Genomic DNA, 10,431 nt, shown 5'->3' with positions numbered 1-10,431 from the left:
TATTCTCAAATTATTGGAGCCACTGCTACCATTAGGCAACTATCCTTATTTCAACCCAACAACTGTATGAACCCCTATCTCCTCTATCCTAGGAACACCAGCCAATGTTACTCTCACATGAGAGTCTGCACAGGACTGTACAGTAGGTGCCTCACAACTTCTGTTTGGGTCAGGAAACATGGTAGGCATTAATAATCCCAGAGACCAGAAGCCCAGAACTTCCTGTAAGACAAAAGAGGAAAGTTCATTTTTATTCCTTCGGAGTCCCCTCTGGCAGGGAGTAGGAACATCAAAACCTTGGTAAAATGTCCTGCCTCATATGAAGATGGGCTGAATCCCTGCACAGGGAAATGACGCACTCTTGTCAGCCTAACCTCCTTCCCCCAGTGAAGCACTGCTAAACTTGCATCATAATGTTTCTTTTATGGACGCCCAGTCCCCCGCAAGGAAGGAAGGAACAGACCCTATGTCTCTTGAGAGAAATAAGAAGTCTCCACAATGGTCTCCCTAACAAAAACTAAGTATGTCCTTGTGCCCTAGGAGAATAGCCCAATATACACACTGATTCAGGGCCAATGGAGGTTCTAGAGCAGCCTTGGGCAAACTACGGCCCGTGGGCCGGATCCGGCCTGTTTGAAATGAATAAAACTAAAAAAAAAAAAAAAAAAAAAAGACCGTGCCCTTTTATGCAATGATGTTTACTTTGAATTTATATTAGTTCACACAAACACTCCATCCATGCTTTTGTCCCGGCCCTCCAGTCCAGTTTAAGAACCCATTGTGGCCCTCGAGTCAAAAAGTTTGCCCACCCCTGTTTGAAGTAGGGATTCAAGAGAAGGAGTCATAGCCTGGTCTTTTGCACTGAGACTGCAGAATGGGTCATAGTTTTCAGTGTTAATCTCTCTGAAGGCTGCCTCAAGGCACCCTGGCACCAGAGATATTCACAATACATAAAGCTGGGATCTAGGGTCCCCAGGCCCAGCACAGATGAAGGTACCAGTTTGTTCATGCATTTTGTTTGCCCTGATATTAGGTCAGGGTGTGAGCATGAGATTGTAAAAAATGCGGTAGTGCATTCCCATTGAATGTTAGTGACAGTTCTTCAGGTGCCACGCTATATCATGTAAATGACACTCCCCCCCCCCAAAAAAAAAAAATGTAACACTGATCCGTGAGTGTGGGCACAAAGCACATGAAATGTTATTCTAGAGAAATTGATCCTCATCTCTCTAATCATTTTCTCAACTAACATACTTTCCTGCTTTCTGTAGTGGTCCTGTTTTCCCATAGGAACAAAAGTCTGAGAAAATGGAAAAAAGTCCTAGAAGCAGAGCAAGGGTTTGGGATCACTCCTGGACAGTGCTGCCACCTCATTTGGACAGGTCACTTTCTAGATATTCTGAGTGTGCAAATTCATTCTCGTGACCTCATTCAGTGTTTCTCTGACTGGTTATATGACCCCAAACCAAGTAACTCAGGCCTTAAGCCACCACATCTTTGTTGATTCAAAGTCCTTGGGCCATGAGTACATGGAAAACATTCCACAATGGGAGATACATGGTCTGAATTCCCTAGTACAGTACTAACTTTTCCATCAATCGGGTGACTTGTTCTCTCTGATGGTCACACTGTAAGAATTAAATATGAAATAATATATGTGCTATATAAGAATACTAAGAAGAATAGAAATTAAACCTTGTAACCTGTATGGTTCACTTCCTCTTGAGGTACTGTCACAAAAAGAATACCTCTACAAGAACTGACGGTTGCCTCTTTAGGCTATGGTCTGGGAGCCAGGGAAGAGGGAAGAGACTGTAGTGGAGCCAGGACAAGCCTTATTTTCCCTCTCTTCTAAGTCTAAATACTGTCTTTGATGAGTCAGGTGGTTCTAAGGGCTTCTTTTACTTCACCATTCATGGTGATGCCATAACACCTTTACCTCCATGGCACTGTTCCCATACCACCTATCCCTCTTTCTTTGGATGCTCCAATTCTTTTGATGTTTTTCTTACCAGCCACCACTATATCTAGCAATTAAACAGTTTGACCTTGATGGCATTCGTATAGTTGAGGATGAGGATCCACTTGGCCACTTTGGCCACTTGTGCTTCAGTGAACTTAGTGTGGTATCCAGGAAGAAATCCTTGTGTTAGGAAGACTACTAAGAAGATTCCGATGATATGGATACCTCTTAATTCACACCATGAGTAATTACCCTTTCCCTTGTGTGTAGGCTCACTTAGTGATTTGCTTCTGGCTCACAGGATAAGGTGATAGGATGTCATTTCAATTAGTTTATAACAGATTGTAACTTCTGTCTTTATCGCAGAATCTCTCCTGGCTTTGATGAAGCAAGCTGCCATGTTGGAATGGCCCACGTGACAAGGAACTGAGGACTATACCAGCTATAACCAACAGTCAGCAAGGAATTGAGTACCTCAATCCAATAGGCCTTAAGGAACTGAATCCCAACAGCAGCTACATAAGTGAGCACACAAGTGGGTCCTTCTCTAGGTGAGCCTTCAGGTGAAACCCGAGCCCAGGTGTCACTGTAATTGCAACATTTTGAGAGACTCTGAAGCAGAGAATCCAGGTAGGCTAGGTCAACATTCCTAACCCACAAAACCTGTGAGATGATAAATATCTGTTTTTTAAAGCACTAAATTTTGAAGTATCCATTATATAGCAAGAGTTAACTAAAACAACCCTAAATTTCTAGAGCTTTGGTGTAAGATATAGTATGGCTGGGAAGGTAGGCCATGTAGGAGGACAGCTTCCCGACATCCTTGGAGATGTTTTCATATTCAGTGATCATCCTACATATTTTTTATGCTAAAATGGCATCATTGTGCTCTACCAAGCCCTGGCTAGTCTCCAGGAGGTACGTTGGAGGTAAGATAATGTTTGGTGGAATGGATAGCCAGGAATGGGTCATGAGTTGTAATGATATCATTTTTCTCCTCATTCTTTTCTTCTTTCCCACTCACTCCACCATTAATTTTCATTACTATTTGTCTCCCTTTCCCCAAAATTCTGGGTGGCTTCCTGGTGACCACTCCTACAAGTGATGGCCAGGTGATCTCTTGGTCTTGTAATAATGCTATCAAGCTAGGCATCCTTAAAAGATTTCCCTGAGAAGCAGGAAGAGCTTGTCCTGTCCCTTGAGGTACTGTCACAAACAGGAAAACCTCATCACTGAGGTCAAAATATGCCTACCAGAAAGATTAATAGCCCACTTATAACAGATTCATCAGTCAGACCCACCCTATTCCTAGACCCTACCCTGGCCAATCCAGTATAACCCATTCATGTAACCCACTCAAGGACTATCCATTGATATATACCCCACTCATATACACCTCATCATATACACCCCACTCAATGACTACCCTCCTGTGAGATACTCTGGAGTCAGGAATTTTCTAAATAAAAGTTAGCCACTGTTTTCAAGAAATTATTACTATCTCTGGTTCTTTGCAGAAATTCAAGTTCAGTCTTGTCTTCTGCTCCAGTAAGTGAAGAGGAATGGGAAACGGTGAACTGCTACACATTTTCATTAGAATAAGTTAAGGGGTGGGAAACATAACCCATCACCCCAAAGTTCATGAGGGAGAGAGAGCTCTTAGGAACAGGTGACATTTATTCTTCACCAAGAGACCTAAGAGGAAGATTTCTCCCTGCCACCAACCTCTGCTCCTAAACACCCTTCCTTTCCCACTTCCAATTCCAAAACTTTTGGGAGGTAACAAGGGAGGGTTCTGGCTATATGTGAGGGAGCAGGTAAAAAGACAGTGTGAGCCAAGTTCTGGACTTTAGGGTTTTTCTCACTTTGAAAATGCCTGAAAGGTTGTACTCTCTATGAGAAAATAATGTTTTTAACTACAGGAAATCTGAGCAGGGTCAAATGATCCCAGGATAAAACTGAGGCCACCTAGACTCCCTACAAGGGACTGGTCATCTTTTAGAAACGAAAAGAGGAAATCCGTTAGAACTGAAATGACTCCTTCATTTTTCTAAGCACAAGACCATGGATATGAAAAACCCAAGACCCAGTATAGTACACAGAGGACACCCTACTCCATTACAAGAAACATTTATTGAGCAGGATCAATATCTTTGGTATTTTTAAAGAAAGATGTTTTCATCAGAGGCTTTGTTGTCATGAAAATGGTGAGGCTTTGTCAACAAGGACCAAATGATTTCTTTAAAGGATTTTTTTCTCCTTGGTGGTGCTGGAGAAATGTTTTCTGTTTGAAAAGAAGAGTCAAATCTCTGAGCGCAGTGTCTTCATGGGGGGGCGGGGGGGCGGCGAGGAAGCTGGAGGGACCTGACATAATTGATGTTTGCTGGTGGCTCTTGGATGGGCTACCGAGAGTGTGGGGAAGGATGTTGACTCTGGCACAGCAGCTGGTCCTCGAAGGCTACAACTTTCTGAGGAATGTCTGATCCTGACTCTGTTCTTTGTAACACTTGCAAGAAAACTCTACTTAGTGACAAATTCTTGGTTACAGCATTTGGTACTTGCACACTCTTCTTGGTAGTGGGTCAGAGAGACCCCGCATAGTTGGAGGGATGTCCCTTGTCAGGCTCTTCCTAGGCCTGCAGTTCCTACTTCTGTTGACTTAAATGGAAGGCCTGAAGTTCATGACTATTTGGCAATTTTTCCTCTAGGAACTTCCCAATGGCTGTCATGAGCTCATGAGCTTCAGAAAGCCCACAATCCACAAAGATAGCTTCACTTTCAGCTAAGTCATGTTCCTGTGCAAATGTTGATGTGAAGTTGGTTTTTTGCTGGCGAGTTTCCAGCTCTTTACTTTTTCTCTTGGAATTGACCCACTGAGAAAATTCCCTCCTCTTTTTTTTGAAGTAACTATCAGGAGGAAACTGTTCATTTTGTGGCAAAGACAGGAAAGTGCCCTCTAATTCTTTGTCCTCAACAGGGTGGCTCTTCTTTCTAGCTTTAGATGTCCATGCACTCAAATCCTCACTTCTACATTCTCCTGCTTTGGAATCCAAAGTTCTCACTTTTTTAGCCACTGGTGGTAAATTGGTATCTTGGCACTTCCGTAAGACATTCTTAGGGACCCAGGATTCCTGCCTGAGCTCTGTGCTGTCCTCAAAGTGGACATGAGGCCCCTTGGACACTCCCATGTGCCCACTGGAGATGCTCCGGGCCAGTGTCGGTGAGGCTAGGGAAGGAAAGCTTTCTGAAGGAAGGGTCATGTCAGTGTGACAGCCTTGATTGTGGCTTTGCTCCCTGCTCTTCAATTTAAGTTTTAACTCATCAAGGAGCTGTTTTTGCAGGCTTGATAGTTTAGAATTTTGAGGATCTAATATTTTTGGTGAGGGATCCTCAGTGGTCAGGGTAGATTCTTCTTTACTCATATTGACATTTATCATTTGGGAGACTCCCAACTCCTGGGCTGTCAAGATGTCACAAGATGGTGAATTAATTGCATATGGCTCCTGGGCCTTTAATATCTCACTGAACATTTTGGAGACTGGAAAATATTCTAAATTTTGTACCACTGTCTTTTGGCCCTGAATCAATTTTGCTCTATCACGAGAACTTACATTCTCATCCGTTGGCTCATGTCCAGCTCCAGCTAGTTTCCTGGGCACCTTCGGGCTGTATCTATTGTTCAGTAGAATCTCACTCTGTCTCCCTTTGTCTATGGTGTGGTACCTGAGGGGCTGAAAAGTCTGCCTGCCACACACAGTTTTCTGGACATTCTCTGCAAGCTTATGTTCCATACCAGCATGTGCTGTTTTCAGGACCCCCTGTCCTTCCCAGCTTACATATGGGAAAGCCGGGAGAGGAGACTCCAGGATATCAACTGAATTTATTCCCAGCTTGTTTCCCTGAAAAGTTTTGGAGCTTCCCTCAAAGGGCTTGAAAACCTCAGCTTCAGAGACTACATTAGAAATATGGGTGGCTGAGGAGGGAAAGTCAAACTGGGGAAGAGGCCATGTTTTGCCTTCTCTTGCTGTATATAATTTTATGGATTGAATAACCTTTAGTGGGAGTCCCCATCTCTGATTCATACGAAACCTTATAATATGGGCTTCAAGCACTTGTCGAGTATTGGGATCAAGAAAAGAAAGCTCCAGAGTGGTGCTCTGGCAGTAGACTCTACCAGTCATTGTGTTTTTTGAATTTTTAAATTTCTTATTGGTGTGGGAATTCCCAAGAGGAGGCCATGTATTGTCCTCGGCCATCCATGAATGACACACACCTATAGGGATTCTACCCTCAGTGATCTGTGAAGACTTCTTGCTCAAATGTAATCTAAGAATGGCTTTAATTTTATTCCAGTTTATGCCCTTCCTTGAGACACTTAGTAATTTCTTTTCTAAGTGACTCGAGTGACACACACAGTTACTTTTTGTCTCTGAGGCAGCCCTCAGACACTTTACTAGGTAGCATTCTGAGATCCTTTGTGGACTGTCTTCTGGGCTCTTCTCTAGGATATAACCAAGATTCCTCTTTATGTCCTCCCTTAGCTGAAAGTTTTGTGGAGCCCCCTCACATAAATGTCCTGGGAAACACAATTCATTCTTGCCTAGTGACTTGCTACATTCTCCCTGAAGCTCAGAGAGTTGTAAGTGAGCATACCCATCTTTCTGCAGAGAAGTTTCTGTTAATTGACACTGAGGTGCCCTCAGTTCTAGAGGCTCTAGATTCCTACAGGCATGATGGCATTGGAATGGGATTACCCTACTCGGAGCATAGAGCTGCAGTTGCCCCTGAGGTTCATTGGTGGTATGAAAATGGCCAGGAAGGATGGAGACTGGTATATAGGCATGGGATGACTGGCTGACCAATGGAAGGTTGGGAGCTTGAGGACAAGTGGCATCTTGAGCTTTTTGGAGAACAGGGACTAAGCCCTGCAAACTTTCCTGTTGCATCTGCAACATATGGCATCCCAGGTGTTGATTTTCATTCAAGATATTAGAGTCTGACTCATTCTGGTATCTATTGAAAGACACTCCACAGTCCCTAATCTGGGATGAAGAAGAAGATGGTAGGATTGCGAGTTGGGATGGAAAGTGGGGCTGGGGCTGGGGCTGGACCTGAGTGAAATATTGTGCTTGGGGCTTGATTTGAGGCAAATGTTGAGGATCTACATTGTTTAGGGGAAGGAAATGGAAATGAGGCAATGGTGGAGATCCTTGATGCTGCATTTTGAGTACAGAAGCATTACAAATTCCATTGAATAAGACAAAGGGAGTTTCTAGTGGAGAACTACTATTGGAAACCAGGAAAGTAGCTACTAGGGACTCACTGTGCAAAGAAGGAAGACCCCAGAAGAGCTGGCTATATTTCTGCTGCAAGTTTTCTTCCAGTGTCTTGACATAAAATAGCTCCTGGCTATCGCGCAACTGCTCTGGTTTGTCTTCAATGATCCAGCCAGTTTGGGGGACTATGGTGTTCTGTATATCAAGTAGTTCCAATGAATTCCCTAAAGATGACTGTTGGTATTCTGACCAAATTTGTTTTGAAAATGGTCCCTGCTTATTTTCTTTCTTCTCTAAAGTCTGAAAAGCCTTTCTCTTTATTTGTCTCTCCAGGAGTTCCTGGACATTAAGGCCAAGGAAAGAATCACTACTGGCCTCCATGTGCTTTGAAACAGAGTCTCCCCAGAGACCAGTCTCTGGTAGATGGAGAAAAACATGCTTTTGCTGAAAATCAGAGTGTGATACTGTGGGGAGAAACATGTTCTTGGCATAAGCCTGCCAACAGGAAATATCTGATATTGACAGGTTTGAATGGTCAGTGTCTCTGATTGTTGATTGATGAGTGGACAATCCACCAGTACTATCTGGAGACAAGTCCTCTGGAACAGGCTTCAGTGAGGGGAAAATTGATTTTGATTGAATCACAGTGGAAGGGCAGTCTGGTAGTTGTGAAGTAGACAGCACTGGTTGGATGTGTTGACAAGCAGATGAATCAGTGGGATTCGTTGACTGTGACAAACCTGGTAAGAAGTTGATATCTTGGGTAAGGATGGGATCACTTGAGAAGATGGTATTCAGAGACAAAATAGAATCTTATTGAAGAATAGGATCCACTCTCTGATTGTCATGTGGTAAGAGACGGGTACGGCAGGGTGTTTGGGTGGGAAATGGTCTACTGGGAATTTGGATTCTAAAGTAGAAAAGGTCTGGTGGCAGAAAGTAACCCAATGGTGAAGGTGAAACAAAGTCAACTATGGGGATCATTGGATTAGGGGAGAAAATATGAGGTGGTGGTGGGAAAGGCTCAGGCAGAGGGGTAGGGATTGGGTCTCTTAGTAGGACTACTGAGAAGGCAGAAGACAGAGAGTATGATGCCTCAGTACCAGAAACTGTGGAAGCCAAAGGAATAGCATCTTCCAAGGCCTCTGGGAACAACAGCTGGTTGACCTCAGCACTTGCGTTATTACATATCTCACAGAAGGGGTCTGGACATAATTGATGAAATTGGATATCATGATGATGGCCCTGGGAGCTGCAGAGAAAGGAGGTACAAAATTATTGCCAGGCCCTAGCTGGTTTGGCTCAATGGATAGAGCATCAGCCTGCGAACTGGAGGGTCCAGAGTTCAAATCCGGTCAAGGGCACTTGCCGGGGTTGCAGGCTTGATCCCCGGTAGTGGGTGTGCAGCAGGCAGCCAATCAATGATTCTCATCATTGATGTTTCTATCTCTCTCTCCCCTCTTCCTTTCTCTCTGAAATAAAAAAAATAAAAAACAAACAAACAAAAAAACTATTGCCAGGACCAGATCTTGGGATCTTGGCAGGTCTGGCACAGGTAGGGCTTCACACTGTATACAATCCTTTCAATTTCAATACTTCCTTGATCTCACAATATAATTTGTACTCCTTTCCCAAAGGCTTTCACATTCTGATTCTGATGATTTCCCTGTCAATCCCAGGTTTCACTGAAGCCCTATATTCTACTAAAAAGACTTAGACCAGTGATGGTGAACCTATGACACGTGTGTCAGCGGTGACACGCAAACTCATTTTTTTGGTTGATTTTTCTTTGTTAAATGGCATTTAAATATATAAAATAAATATCAAAAATATAAATCTTTGTTTTACTATGGTTGCAAATATCAAAAAATTTCTATATGTGGCACGGCACCAGAGTTAAGTTAGGGTTTTTCAAAATGCTGACGCACCGAGCTCAAAAGGCTCACCATCACTGCCTTAGACTCTGCTAAATAGCTTTAGACACTGATAAAAAGAGGATTACAGAATCAAAGCAATAAAGTTTAGTCACCTTTGCAGAAGAGAAAGCACCTTCCTTGCCTCCTCCACTTCGCTCCGGTAAGTTTTCCAACCTGAGAAACCAGGAAAGTGATGAAGGTAGAAGCAAAGACATCTTATAGAAGGCTATTTAGAATGTTCTTGAAAGGTACCCTTGGTAGATTGGATTTGGAAAGCCCCAAAAATTAGGATTCAAGGTCACATGTTCAGTGATAATAACAAAGCTCAGATGTGAATTGTTTTATTCACAAAGGGCTTTCACATATTATCTCATATTATATTTAAAACAACCCTTTGAGGAGCATTGGTCAATGGTTATCTCAAAGGGGAATTTCAGTTCCAGAAATTTAGTCATTGTTAAAGTTAGTAGACAGTAGTCTGGCTCTCAACATCTCACATGGCCACCTGTGGGCAACACCCATGCCCAGGTCCATCACTGCTTCAAATACCCACAAATATAGAGCAGGGAATCTGAGAAGTATTTCAGGTTCTGAGTGTCTTCTCATGAGCTTCTCCTCTGAAGGCTCTGTTTTCTGAGAGGGACTGTATCTAGACTGACATCCTCAGAGCCTATGGACCTAGCACCTCATAGAAAGTACAGAAAGGAGAGCTCACATAAAAAAAGCAGAACCTTACCTTTCCGTCTACCACCTTTTTTCCACCTCTTGGCTTTGCTCTGATGCTGAGAACAAAAAGAAAAGAATGAGGGGCTAAGACACATTTCTTTCACTCCTCTCCATAGGGAACTGAGACAGTTATGATCCAAGAATAATACAACTCTCTCAAGATAAATACCACATGATCTCATTTGTGGATTATAGAGAACAACATAGACCAGGGGTGGGCAAACTTTTTGACTCGAGGGCCACAATGGGTTCTTAAACTGGACCGGAGGGCCGGAACAAAAGCATGGATGGAGTGTTTGTGTGAACTAATATAAATTCAAAGTAAACATCATTACATAAAAGGGTACGGTCTTTTTATTTTTTAGTTTTATTCATTTCAAACAGGCCGGATCCGGCCCGCGGGCCGTAGTTTGCTCACGGCTGACATAGACTGACGAAAAGGGACAGATCCAAAGACTGAGAAACAGCGATCAGGCTATTAATCCCCAGAAGGAAAGTAGGGGAGGGCGGGGGTGAGGGGAAGAGATCAACCGAAGGACTTGTATACATG

General features: G+C 43.2%; 1 long non-coding RNA gene across 1 annotated transcript; it reads right to left on the bottom strand.

Moving 5' to 3' along the window:
- Nucleotides 1-7,859: 7,859 nt before the first annotated feature.
- LOC132212778 (uncharacterized) lies at nucleotides 7,860-9,939 on the bottom strand. Its single transcript, XR_009447783.1, has 3 exons — nucleotides 9,892-9,939; nucleotides 9,269-9,329; nucleotides 7,860-7,979 (listed from the first exon to the last, which is right to left on the bottom strand). It is a non-coding gene; the product is annotated as an uncharacterized LOC132212778 (long non-coding RNA).
- Between the last annotated feature and the right edge of the window lie 492 nt (nucleotides 9,940-10,431).

Source organism: Myotis daubentonii, chromosome 11, assembly GCF_963259705.1.
Source record: "Myotis daubentonii chromosome 11, mMyoDau2.1, whole genome shotgun sequence".
In the NCBI taxonomy this organism is placed as follows: domain Eukaryota; kingdom Metazoa; phylum Chordata; class Mammalia; order Chiroptera; family Vespertilionidae; genus Myotis; species Myotis daubentonii.
Note: the sequence above shows the minus strand (reverse complement) of the source record. Positions and strands in the feature narration are given on the sequence as shown.